The sequence below is a fragment of the Rhinoderma darwinii genome, chromosome 1 (genome assembly GCF_050947455.1).
Source record: "Rhinoderma darwinii isolate aRhiDar2 chromosome 1, aRhiDar2.hap1, whole genome shotgun sequence".
NCBI lineage: Eukaryota > Metazoa > Chordata > Amphibia > Anura > Rhinodermatidae > Rhinoderma > Rhinoderma darwinii.
Window position 1 is genome coordinate 115,165,435 of NC_134687.1, and position 14,266 is coordinate 115,179,700.

Genomic DNA, 14,266 nt, shown 5'->3' on the forward strand with positions numbered 1-14,266 from the left:
AATTACATTACATGTGAATGTAGCCACATTGTTCACTTTGGTAAGGTAAAAGCGGACATGTGTGATGTGACTTATTTTGTCTGTGTGTAAATTCTATGTCTGTTTCAGTAATACTTTGTTTCTACTACTAAAGACCCGGTACATAGTACCGGTCTAGCAAGGGCTAGATCTAGACTTTTGTTTTTAGTGGGCCATAAATCGCCGTACATAGGAATGCATTGAGTAATTTGAAAATTTCTTTAAAATTGCTCCGGACAAGTGTGCAGCATGTAGCAATAAAAACGCTAGCATATCACTTGACTGGAGCGATTTGAAAGAGATTTTCAAGCTACTCAATGCATTCCTATGGGCAGCGATTTATCACAGCGATTTTTTTGTAGTGAGATAAATAGCTGTAGTTTCCCAGTACAGTCCCTAATAGGAGTAGTTGTCGTATGGTAGTAGGTTTGTCACAATGTAACAGTACTGTGTGTCAGTATGCCTCTGTATATCATGTATTTCCTGTGTGCATACACTGTGTATTTTTCCATGTCTTAATTGCTTTGCTGCCATCTATGGTTGACCCACTGTAAGTGCATGTGACTGTAGGATTTCAATCACTCCTGAGTCATAACCAGTTTCCCTCCAGAAGCTTCTAGCATTCTGTTAGTGGAGACTTTAGCCCAGCCTACCTCTTAGCAGTCGAGTTCTGGGGAGTCTAGGATGAGTCTTGCTGTGCAAGAGATGGCAGGGAATCTACAGCTATCTAACTGCCACGCCTAGGAGCTGCATGGTGAATCTCACGGCCCATGCAAAGCACAGATATTCCTAGGATCCTTCACCAGTCCATACAGAGGGGATAACCTATACATTTCTACCGCCTCCGAGAAGCCGAGAAGGACAGAATCTATCTGCCAGAAAGGAGCAGTTTCAAGATGAGCCTTTCTGCAATCCTGGACTTTAAAGTAGGCCACCGGTCGAGTCCAGTGCTCGTTGGTTTTCAAGCCACGTGTCTTAGGTCCGCGTTCGGCTATCGGATACCGCGCCCCAGTAACCGTGAGTAACTACATTTCCCTCAAGTTAGTCACCCGCCGGGAACCAACCGGTGCAGATCCCTTCTGTAGCTATAATAAGGACTGTGTCTCCCCCAAAACCATAATCTGCATAATCTGAGGAAAGTACTGGGTCAGCATCACCCCTCACAAGCATATCCCTGCAAGTCAGCTAACAAGAGGTCCTCCTCACATGCACACCCCACTATACTTGTAATGAGAGACTGCATTGCTGTGAATTATTGCAGCACTTTATGGAAGTTCTCCTCAGTAAAGAGACTTTTGGTTAGCAGAGGACTGTGTCTGATTTTGCTTTCCATTTTTGACAATTGACTTGGGGCATGTCCTAAGAGAGGTGCCCAGGGTTGGACCCCACTGCAGCGACCGTGACATCACTAATAAACCAGCCATTAGGGGGACTACTACCCCCATCAGGTCCTCTCATAACATCTGCATCCTCTGGGATACCACATATCCCTAGCCTAATGCATTTCCATGGAAAGCGATTTATCGCTCACTACAAAACAAAAATCTACGTCTAGCTCCAGTCTTAGATGAGATCAGTATTCTGCTTCATATTGATCCCGTGTGTCAGTTCTTAAGGGTAATCTTGTTCTATATGCTGTTTTGTAGTGATAGAGGGTCGGTAAGGAAACGTCTGTGACAGAAGAGCCCAGGGGATAAACTACTGCATTTACATGACTAAATAATAACCAATGAGTGTAAAGTAGGACACCACTCAGCATACGTTTCCCGGACTGCAGTGTATGTCTATGATTCTATCTGAACAGGAGGAGATAAAAGGCTTGCCAACCTATCAGAGTAATGGGTAATGCCATGGTGTATGAATTAGTATTTGCTGGAAGGAATACATCAATAAGGATACAAGGTGCCTTTGTTACCAACTGTTTAGGAGAAGTAATTAAATAAGGAAATGTGTTCCAAATCTTGGCCTGCTCCTTTAAAGGAACAGTGTCATCACAAATAATTTTTTTATATGTTAAAGATGTTAGTGCTTTAATAAAAACGTTTATATTCATTTGTGTGTTTGTGTTTTACTGTTTCTTATTTTTACACTTTTTCTTCCCTATGGGGGCTGCCATTTTTTGTTCCATTTCTGTGTGTGTCGATTAACGACACACACAGACATGGAATACGGCAGCCACAGTACCATAGGGACTGCGAACGGCTCCCGTCCCATTGACTGCCGTGTACGGCGTCTGTGTGGGAACTGCGCATGCGCCGCTCCCACACAGTCCTATTCGAAATTGGCGCCGTCCGGCGCCATTTTCCTGTGGACCGGAAGTCGCGGCCGGACAGTAATATTACTACTTCCGGTCGCGGCTTCCGGACTTGTGCACATGGAACAGCGGCAGCAAACGGAGCGGACGGGCCGGAGGGAGCCGCGGCGGCAGGAGCAGGTAAGAGATTTCAATGTATGTTAGTGTTTGTGTGTGTTTACTACTGTATGTAAACCTACTACACTGTGGGTTACCTCAAAAAATGGCGACACACAGTGTAGGAGGTTAAACCTTTCAAACCCCTCGTTTATCCCGGCACTAGCCAGGATAAAGGAGGGGGGGATGCTGAGAGCTCACTAGAGCGAGGGCTTTTAACCCAATGTTGCAATGCTGCAATTTTGGGAACTAGCTCCATCTAGTGACCAAAAATGGGTAGTATTATAAATTAGAAATAATTTATAATATTTCCTGACTCGCGAAAAAAAAAAAAAAAATTTGAACAATGTTTAATCACCCACACACTAAATGTTTAATTTTTTAAAAAAAAACATGTTTTTCTGGCAACACATTCCCTTTAACAGGGCAACACTTTTTCAGATATGGCAAGTACCAACCAGTAAAGCCTTATTCACACAAATGGGATAACAGGGTTTTTTTAACGGCCGTCACACGGTTGCATTAAAATGAATGTACGTCTATGGGGCTATTGGGGCATGTCCTCGTTTTCCTGGATCCCTCAATAGACTCAAGTCTATGAGGGATCAGTGAAATTGGGTCCCGCATAGATGCAAATCGGTTCTGAAAAACTGCCACTTTTCATGGCCGATTTGACATACGTTCGTGTGAATAAGCCCGTATATTGGTTATCAGTGAAGATACTTACAGCACACAGATTTATGGGGTCGATGATCTCTTTTAGGAGTACTTTAAGGATATGTACACACGGAAATGTTCTATACATCAGAATAGGGTTCATGAAAATCGATGCCCATGCTGCAGAAACAACCCCATTCAGATGTAAGGAACAGTTGCAAACATTTCTGCATCAAATCTGACATGTGTGAATAAACCCTGAGTTATATATGTAAATACAGTAAAACCACCTCTTTGGGAAGACCACCCCTTATCCAGACCAGATTTCCTGTGACAGATTTTGTGTTCCCCCATATACTTTGCATACTGCCCATCTTCTTTGAGGAGACATCTCCTTAGAAGACCACTTTTCAACGCAACTTTGGGTGGTTGTCTCAAAGAGGTTTCCCTGTATACAACTTTATTAACCCATTATTGTTTTATTTTTTTTTGTTTTTCCCTCTTTGCCTTCCAACAGCCATAGCTTTTTCATTTTTCCATTGACAGCCATGAGGACGTTTTTTGTTTTATTTTTGCGAGAAGGGTTGTCGTTTTTATTGGCACCATTTAATGTGCTATATAATGTACTGGAAAACTTTTAAAGATTATTTTGTGGGGTGGAATTAAAAAAAAAACAACTATTTCCCCTTCGTGTTATGGGTTTAGTTTTTTACGGTGTTCATCCTGCGGTGAAATTGACATGTCAACTATAATCTGCGGGTAAATACGATTACGGAGATACCAAATTTTCAGAGTTATTTTTATGTTTTTGGTGTCACCATATTCTGAGACCCAAAACGTTTTAATTTTTCCTTCTATGGAGCTGTATTATGGCTTGTTTTTTTGTGGGGCAAGCTTTAGTTTCTATTGATACCATTTTGGGGTACATACGACTTTTTATCCCATTTTTGTGAGAGATGAGGTGACTAAAGAACAGCAATTCTAGTGTTTTTCTATGTTTTTGTTTAATTTTTTCTCATTACTTTTGGGTAAAAATGGGAAAAGTTTTTTTTTTTTTACTTTTGATATGTTTTTTTGTAACTGTATTTTTACTTAGTCCCCCTAGGGTACTTGAACCTCTGGCAGGTCTTAATAGGAGCACAAAGATGGCGGACCTGGGAGCCTTCATTAGGTCCCCAGGCTGCTAAAACAACTATCAGCAGGGGCCATTGGGCTGTCGGAGGTCACCGCCCCCCTTCTATCTAACAGCTTAGATGCCACGGACGCTATTCACAGTGGCATCTAAGAGGTTAGACAGCTGGGATCAGAGTTATCTCCAATCCCAGCAGTTAGAGCAGGTTATCAGTTGTAATATACAGCGGACACCTGCAGCGTATGGTGAACATTCAGCTTGTAAGCTCTCTCCATACAACCCCTTCACTCCCTATGATTTACATACACTATGGTTGGTCATTATTGGGATAATCTTCTAGCACCAAAGTAATAATGATCATGAAAATACCTGTTGCATAATCAGTGAGTTACTGTGGGTGTGCAGGTGTTCTATAAACCAAAACTACTGTTATTATGGGGTACTATACTTACCTATGTCTTAGTTCAGGTTCACAACTAGCTTTGTGGTGCTGCTGAAAGCTGCAATAACCAGGGGCGAATCTATAGGGGGGCAGAGGTAGTAGTTGTACCCAGGTTCTGATGCCTGAGGAGCCCAAATACCCGTCTGCAGCTTAAGAAGACACCAGTGTTTTAAATAGCACATGGTAGGTTGGGGACCCTGTACAGATATTGCATTGGCCCCAGGAACTCTGTGCACAACAACTGCTGAGTGAAAACCTGGCAAAACCGCATTTTATAAAGACCACAACTATGGCTGCCATGCTGTGTGCTGGATAATAACATAGCAAAATTACAACAGCTATATTTTTTAAGAAATGCAGAAAATCTTAACATTTTTATGATTATGATGCACAAGGTATGAATTGGATTTTGTAATGTAATGTTTTGACGCTGTATTTTTTCCACTGCAGAAAAATGCATTTGAAAAATACGATGTTATGCTCAGTGTGAACAAGGCCTTACACAAGTCTCAAGAAACAGAATAATCTAAATGCTTTAATTTCCTTCAAATTTTTTATGTTTTTTACTGATTTCCTAATAAATAAATTTTTTATTTATTTACTGTCCTCAAGCACTAATTCTGAAAGCAAGGGCTACAACTTTATAAATTTAGATTTTGCTTATCTGTTGGCATATAGTGTACATACACAGGACTCTTTGTATCACATATGTTGAGCAGTCTTTCTGGATTTGAGGCAAACAATTATCTTCCACTAGCAGATGAGGCCCCCAAAACTGCCGCACATGGACATAGGTCATTGGGAGTGCGTCCCTTTTTACAGTTTCTTAAATACTATTTATATTTATAACTGTAAGGCTGGATTCACACGACCATGTTACGTCCGTAATGGACGGAACGTATTTCGGCCGCTAATCCCGGACCGAACACAGTGCAGGGAGCCGGGCTCCTAGCATCATAGTGATGTACGACGCTAGGAGTCCCTGCCTCACTGCAGGACAACTGTCCCGTACTGAAAACATGATTACAGTACGGGACAGTTGTCCTGCAGCGAGTCATGGAATCCTAGCATCGTACATAACTATGATGCTAGGAGCCCGGCTCCCTGGACTGTGTTCGGTCCGGGATTAGCAGCCGAAATACGTTCCGTCCATTACGGACGTAACATGGTCGTGTGAATCCAGCCTAAGAATTTCCTTAAAATTGTTCTGTTGTCCAGCATTTTCATATACAGGATTAATACACAACACATGGCTACTAATTTGTGGACTGTCCTATATAAGAATGTGATGTGATAGACGCTATCTTCAACAGTAAAAAGCCTAGAGCAGAGAAAAATAGCAGTAAGAATAGAGGTGGTATGTGTATGGCCTGGAGTTCTTAGTCCAGATGATGCTGATAAGACACATATCAGACTAATGTTATGTTTTAGCTTGTAAACCTTTTATATGAAGAGTATTTGAATACATATTTGTGAAACTATTCCAGTTATCCACCTTTCTAGCTACAGGCTAGGTAAAACTGCTTAGCCCGAAATATTATCGTATAGGATGTTATATTATTCCTGAGGTTTCTCTGAGCTCTAAATCCATCTGTATGTGCCAAAAACAAACAGAATATAATTACACCTATAATATCTGTAGCAATTGGCCAATATCGTATTAGCATGAAAATGGATTAAAACCCATCAACCAGTTATAAATACTGTATGTGTCCCGTAGGGTTCGTGGACCCACTGGGCCGTACCACCTTAGCAGTATGGCAGCTGGCCAACAGGGTGCAGGTAAAAGTCTATAGTTCGTATAGGGTACCTGTGGCAGCTTGGACAGTAGCAAGGCAGGCTCGGCTGGGACTTAGGCAGCAGGCAGACGTCATGCGTGATGAAGCAGGACAGGTGTGGTATACAGCACAGCACGACTTTGGCTCAGCACGGCACTCGACCAGGATAGCATGGGATACAGGTAACAGGAACACTGGAAAACACTAGGTGACCATAGTATAGACAAACTTAGGGTACAACAACAAAGCTCAGTCATAGAAGTAAGGGGCTGAACCCCTCTTATGAGGGCACTCATGGCCTGATAGTTCATTAAAGTCCTTTAAGAGCGGGCATGAGCGTGCACGCGCACCCTACAGGATCCGGCCGAGGTGAGTAGAAGCGAGCGCTGGCGTCTCCATGGCTGCGGCCGTCAGGGCGAGAGTGAACCTGAAGGCCCGCAGCTACGAACATGACAGTATCCTTCCTCTTACGCCCCCTCTTCTTGGGGCCAGAGCGAGAGAGAAACTTCTACAGAAGAGTAGGGGCATTGAGGTTCTCCTCTGGCTCCCAGGACCTCTCTTCAGGACCAAACCCCCTCCAATCCACCAAATAAAAAGTCTTTCCTCTCACTCTCTTGGTGTCCAAGATCTCCTTAACCTCGAGGTGTCTGAAGGGCCGCTGGAGGCAACCGCAGGGCTAGGAGTCTTGGTAAAGCAGTTCAGAACCACTGGTTTAAGGTGAGAAACATGGAAGTAGTTGGGGATCTTGAGGGTAGCAGGCAGCCGAAGCTTGTAGGCAACAGGGTTGATCTGCTGCAGAATCTCGAAGGGGCCGAGGAACCTGGGAGCAAATTTGTATGACGGCACCCTCAGTCGAATATTCCTGGAGGACAGCAAGACCCTTGTGCCAGGAAGAAACTGAGGAGGTTCTCTTCTTCTTGTGTCTGCCTTCCGCTTCATGCGGTCGACCGCCAGCAGGATGGAGGATCGAGTCTGCTGCCAGATCTGCAGAAAGTCCCCAAAAGCCGTGTCAGCCGCTGGTACCTCTGACGTAACAGGGACCGGGAGAGGAATTTGTAAGTGCTAGCCATAGACAATAAAGAGCGGTGTCTTCTCTGTGGACTCGCTGGTGTGATTATTGTAAGAGAACTCAGCCCACGGAAGCAACTGCACCCAGTCATCATGCTGCTTGGAGATGAAGTGGTGTAGGTAGTTCTCCAAGATCAGATTGATCCTCTCGACCTGACTATTGGACTGAGGATGGTAGGCCGAGGAAAAGTCCAACTTTATACCTAGGAGTCTGCAGAGGGTTCTCCAGAAATTCGAGGTGAACTGGACCCCCCGATCAGACACAATATGCTGCGGCAAACTGTGCAGGCGGAAGATGTGTTGGATGAACAGCTTGGCCAACTGAGGAGCAGAAGGAAGACGGTCAGAGATTCAGGTCAGTAATAAAGTCCATAGCTATATGCTGCCAGGGAGCATTGGGAATAGGCAATGGCTGGAGCAGGCCAGCAGGTCTGGAGTGAGCGACCTTGTTGGCTGCCGGTGAGTGGAAGCGAGCGCTGGTGTCTCCTGAGGAGGAGACTGGGGCCAGCGCTCGCCGACCCATGGCTACGGCCGTCAGCGGGAGAGTGAACCTGACGGCCCACAGCCACGGATATGACAGTATGTGATTTGGAAGATGGTGTCAGATCACCACTGATAACGTCTATGGCCTTCTAACAACCCTTAAAGGCCTCTATATGGCCCTGAATAATGGACAAAAAATGGACACATGAGGATAGAATGTCAATGAGTTTGATGATCTTGAGAAGGTAGAGAATACAGTAGATGTATAAGTTAAACAATGGAAAAGTATGTCCTAGGTTTTTTGGAGTAATGCACCTTGTATATTAACCATTTCATGCATTCTCATTTAACTTTGTTATGTTAGTTAAAAGGTATCCATACATATTAGATAAACGTCAGCCGAACTTGCCGATTTCGGTGGCACTGGATTACCATCTAATGCGTATGGGGGTGTCTCAACTCTCTCGACGATAGATGTCGGAGGAAAGAAGAGTTAGGGTATGTTCACACGCAAACGCAAAATACGTCTGAAATTAGAGAGCTGTTTTCAGGCGAAAACAGCTCTTGAATTTCAGACGTTTTTGCAAGTACTCACGTTTTTTGCTGCATCCATTACGGACGTAATTGGAGCTGTTTTTCAATGAAGTCAATGAAAAACGGCTCCAAAAACGTCCAAAGAAGTCTGAACAGAATATCGTAAAACCCATTGCAGGCAATGGGCAGATGTTTGCAGGCGTAATGGAACCGTCTTTTTAGGTGTAGTTCGAGGCGTAAAACGCCCGAATTACGTCTGAAAATAGGCCGTGTGAACATACCCTTAGACTTGTTGGATTTCAAAATGCACGATTTGTCCTCACAGGAGATAAGATGCTGCTAAAGGTGTCTGGTAGCGGCTTATTAGCCTCTCCGCATTAAGAACACAAACACGCTCGGCCGAGCTAGACATGCATGTGTATGGGAGGGGTTCAGGAGGAAAAACTATCCCAATGTATGGCCACCTTAAGGGGGGATTCACACGAACGTGATTTGGCAGCGTGTAGGCCGCGTGGTTTTCGCGCGGCACGCAATGCCCTATAGAAGTCTATGGGGCAGTACACACAGCCCGTGTATTTTGCGCAGCGTTTGTTCGCTGCGCAAAATACGCGACAGGTTCAATAACTCTGCGTATTTCACGCATCACGCACCCATTGAAGTCAATGGGTGCGTGAAAACCAGGCAGGTCGCACGGAAGCACTTCCGTGCGAACAGACTGAAACAGCGCACGAGCTGTCAAAAGGATGAATGGAAACAGAAAAGCACCACGTGCTTTTCTGTTTCCAAGCATCCAAACGGAGTGTCTTTGCGAGGAGCGAACCCCGACAACCGAAGCTAACTTCACCGGGTTCGGCCAAACTCGTTTTGGCCGAACCCGGCAAAAAAAATTCCGGTCCGCGACGTCGGGAGACATTCACTGTGCATGGTGCTGAAAGAGTTAAACTGTTTCAGCACCATGGACAGTGACTTGCGATCCCAAAATACATTAACCTGTAAAAAAACCCGAAGTTCTAACTTACCGATTACTCCTGTCTCCTTCCTGCAGTCCGACCTCCCGGGATGACACTTCAGTTCAAGTGACAGCTCCAGCCAATCACAGGCCAAGCACAGGCTGCAGCCAATCACAGGCTGCAGCGGTCACTTGGACTGCTGCGTCATCCAGGGAGGTGGGGCCCGATGTCAAGAGAGGCGCGTCACCAAGGACGCGTCACCAAGGACGCGTCACCAAGGCAACGGCCGGGAAGTTCTTGGTAAGTAGGAACTTTATCTTTTTTTTTTACAGGTTTTTCGCTGTTGTGTTCGGCATTCACTGTCGAGGGTGCTGAAAGATTTAGCTCTTTCAGCACCTTGGACAGTGACGGGCGTTGACAAGCCTCATCTCTATGATGCCGGCTGCGCGAAAATCACGCAGCCGCGCATCAGACACGCATGACACACGCAGCTGTCAAATGGTTTTTGCGCTCGCAAAACGCTGCGTTGTTTGCGCGCGCAAAAACGCAACGTTCGTGTGAATCTGCCCTAAGGCTGCCCTTTTCCCTGGAACATTTTGTAAAAAATTTGATGATCCACATGACAGACAAATGTGAAAGTACATACAGTGAAGGAAATAAGTATTTGATACCTTGCTGATTTTGTAAGTTTGCCCACTGTCAAAGACATGAACAGTCTAGAATTTTTAGGCTAGGTTAATTTTACCAGTGAGAGATAGATTATATAAAAAAATAAAATAAAAATCACATTGTCAAAATTATATATATTTATTTGCGTTGTGCACAGAGAAATAAGTATTTGATCCCTTTGGCAAACAAGACTTAATACTTGGTGGCAAAACCCTTGTTGGCACCCACAGCAGTCAGACATTTTTTGTAGTTGATGATGAGGTTTGCACACATGTTAGATGGAGTTTTGGCCCACTCTTCTTTGCAGATCATCTCTAAATCATTAAGATTTCGAGGCTGTCGCTTGGCAACTCGGATCTTCAGCTCCCTGAATAAATTTTCGATGGGATTAAGGTCTGGAGACTGGCTAGGCCACTCCATGACCTTAATGTGCTTCTTTTTGAGCCACTCCTTTGTTGCCTTGGCTGTATGTTTCGGGTAATTGTCGTGCTGGAAGACCCAGCCACGAGCCATTTTTAATGTCCTGGTGGAGGGAAGGAGGTTGTCACTCAGGATTTGACGGTACATGGCTCCATCCATTCTCCCATTGATGCGGTGAAGTAGTCCTGTGCCCTTAGCAGAGAAACACCCCCAAAACATAATGTTTCCACCTCCATGCTTGACAGAGGGGACGGTGTTCTTTGGGTCATAGGCAGCATTTCTCTTCCTCCAAACACGGCGAGTTGAGTTAATGCCAAAGAGCTCAATATTAGTCTCATCTGACCACAGCACCTTCTCCCAATCACTCTCAGAATCATCCAGATGTTCATTTGCAAACTTCAGATGGGCCTGTACATGTGCCTACTTGAGAAGTGGGACCTTGCAGGCACTGCAGGATTTTAATCCATTACGGCGTAATGTGTTACCAATGGTTTTCTTGGTGACTGTGGTCCCAGCTGCCTTGAGATCATTAACAAGTTCCCCCATGTAGTTTTCGGCTGAGCTCTCACCTTCCTCAGGATCAAGGATACCCCACGAGGTGAGATTTTGCATGGAGCCCCAGATCGATGTCGATTGACAGTCATTTTTTATGTCTTCCATTTTCTTACTATTGCACCAACAGTTGTCTCCTTCTCACCCAGCGTCTTACTTATGGTTTTGTAGCCCATTCCTGCCTTGTGCAGGTCTATGATCTTGTCCCTGACATCCTTAGAAAGCTCTTTGGTCTTGCCCATGTTGTGGAGGTTAAAGTCAGACTGATTAATTGAGTCTGTGGACAGGAGACTTTTATACAGGTGACCATTTAAGACAGCTGTCTTTAATGCAGGCACCAAGTTGATTTGGAGCGTGTAACTGGTCTGGAGGAGGCTGAACTCTTAATGGTTGGTAGGGGATCAAATACTTATTTCTCTGTGCACAATGCAAATAAATATATATAATTTTGACAATGTGATTTTCCTTTTTTTTTTTAATATAATCTATCTCTCACTGGTAAAATTAACCTAGCCTAAAAATTCTAGACTGTTCACGACTTTGACAGTGGGCAAACGTACAAAATCAGCAAGGGATCAAATACTTATTTCCTCCACTGTATAAGGGTGAATTCAGATGCTGTGGAATTGCCAGGGATTGTCGATGTGGATACCGCACTAAAAATCTGCACCAGTTTACAGTACAACACATGTGAATGGGGTTTATAAAACCTTATCCACATTTAAAGGAAAAAAATCGATTGAAGCATGTTAATTCTGTTGCAAATTTGTCTACATAGGGTGAAATCCGCAACCAAATCTGCATCGAAAACCGCGGTTTTGTTATGATTTGCAGTGAAATCTGCCTCAAAAATATATCTGCTCCGCCTAGTCTTACACTATAAAACCCATACAGATACCAAACCGCTATATGTGTCTGAGGACCATAGAAAATTCATATATGTGACTATTGACAAATATGGTCAGGCACAAACTAACGAAGATAATCTGTATGGACTTTTAGAATACTTCACAAACTAAGTATCCTGAATGTGCCATCCAAATTACCGACACCAAGAACATACAGTACATTTTTCCAGAAAGCAGATGTATCGGAGTACAGGCTCATAGACTTTCTATTGAGCCCGGACTCCGATACATTGATTTCCGGAAAAGGCCGTACAGAAATGAAGCGGCTGAGCGCACATGACCGCTTCTGCCGCTTCGTTTTAGCGATTGGTGGGGGTCTCAGTGCTCAGACCGCATAAATCAAAACTTCTGACATGTCAGAAGTTTGTCGAACGTTTAGTTACTGTTAAGGAACTGCCAGGCACAGCTTCTGTATCCACGCCCATAGGTAATCAGTCTGCACCTGCTTCTATTTCTGTGAGACTGAGTCCATCTTCCACCACTCAGGATGGCAGGCTTAGGAGTGGGAGAGCCTATCACAGCCTGGCCAGACGGAGCTAACTCCCGCCCTCTGTCTATTTATACCTGCCTTTCCTGTTCCTCCTTGCTTGTGAATTCTTCTCTGTTGGTTTCCTGGCCCTGCTGCAGCTTCTTGATCTACTTGTCCCTGCTTCGTATTGACCCAGGCTTACTGACTACTCTTCTGCTCTGCGTTTGGTACCTCGTACACTCCTGGTTTGACTCGGCTTGTTCACTACTCTCCTGCTCTACGTTTGGCACCTCGTGCTCTCCTGGTTTGACTCGGCTCGTTTACTACTCTTGTTGCTCACGGTGTTGCCGTGGGCAACTGCCCCGTTTCCCTTTGTTCTGTGTTTCCTTGTCTGTTGTCTGTCGTGCACTTATTGAGTGTAGGGACCGTCGCCCAGTTGTATCCCGTCGACTAGGGCGGGTCGTTGCAAGTAGGCAGGGACTGAGTGGCGGGTAGATTAGGGCTCACTTTTCTGTTTCCCTATCCCTGTCATTACATAATCACAAGCCCATATACCTACTCTACCCTGGTCCCTCACACCACTATGGACCCCCTTGAGACCCTGGTTCAGCAAATGCAGGGTCTCTCCCTACAGGTCCAGGCCCTGGCTCAGAGGGTCAACCAGCCTGATGCTACCATGGTAGTACCCCTCACCTCACCTCTTGAACCCCACCTCAAGTTGCCTGACCGGTTCTCAGGGGACCGGAAGACTTTTCTCTCCTTTCGGGAGAGTTTTAAGCTCTATTTTCGTTTAAAGCCCCACTCCTCAGGTTCTGAGAGCCAGTGGGTGGGTATAATTATGTCCCGGCTCCAGGAAGGGCCCCAAGAATGGGCCTTCTCCTTGGCTCCTGACGCCCCTGAACTTTCCTCCGTTGATCTTTTCTTTTCTGCTCTCGGACTCATTTATGACGAGATTCACAGGACGGCCTTTGCCGAGAGTCAGCTGGTGACCTTACGTCAGGGTAAGAGACCTGTTGAGGAGTATTGCTCTGACTTTAGGAAGTGGTGCGTAGCTTCTCGGTGGAATGACCCTGCCTTAAGGTGCCAGTTTAGGTTGTGTCTGTCGAACGCCCTGAAAGACCTGTTAGTTAGCTATCCCTCTTCTGACTCCCTAGACCAGGTTATGGCTTTAGCGGTACGACTTGACCGACGTCTCAGGGAACGACAACGTGAACGTTTATGTGTTTTCTCCTCTGACTCCCCCATGATGCCTCCCGAGGTTCCGTTGCTTCGTTCTTCCACGGAAGACTCGGAGGTACCTATGCAACTCGGGGCCTCCGTGTCCCCCCAACAACGTAGAGAGTTCCGCAGGAAGAATGGTCTCTGCTTCTATTGTGGGGATGACAAGCATCAAGTGAACACCTGTCCTAGGTGTAAGAATAAGCAGCCGGAAAACTTCCGTGCCTAAGTGATCATCGGGGAGGTCACTTGGGCGCACAGGTATTTCCCGTAAATATGAAACTTAATAAAATCTTGCTTCCCTGTCAGGTCTCTTTTGGTGGTAGGTCTGCTACCGGCAGTGCCTTTGTGGATTCAGGGTCGTCTGCTAATATCATGTCTGTGGAATTTGCTATGTCTCTAGCTATGCCTTTGATTGATTTGCCTAAACCTGTCCCGGTAGTGGGTATCGACTCCACTCCTCTTGCTAATGGTTATTTTACACAGCATACCCCTGTTTTTGAACTCCTTGTTGGCTCCATGCATTTGGAGCAGTGCTCTGTACTGTTGATGCAGGGT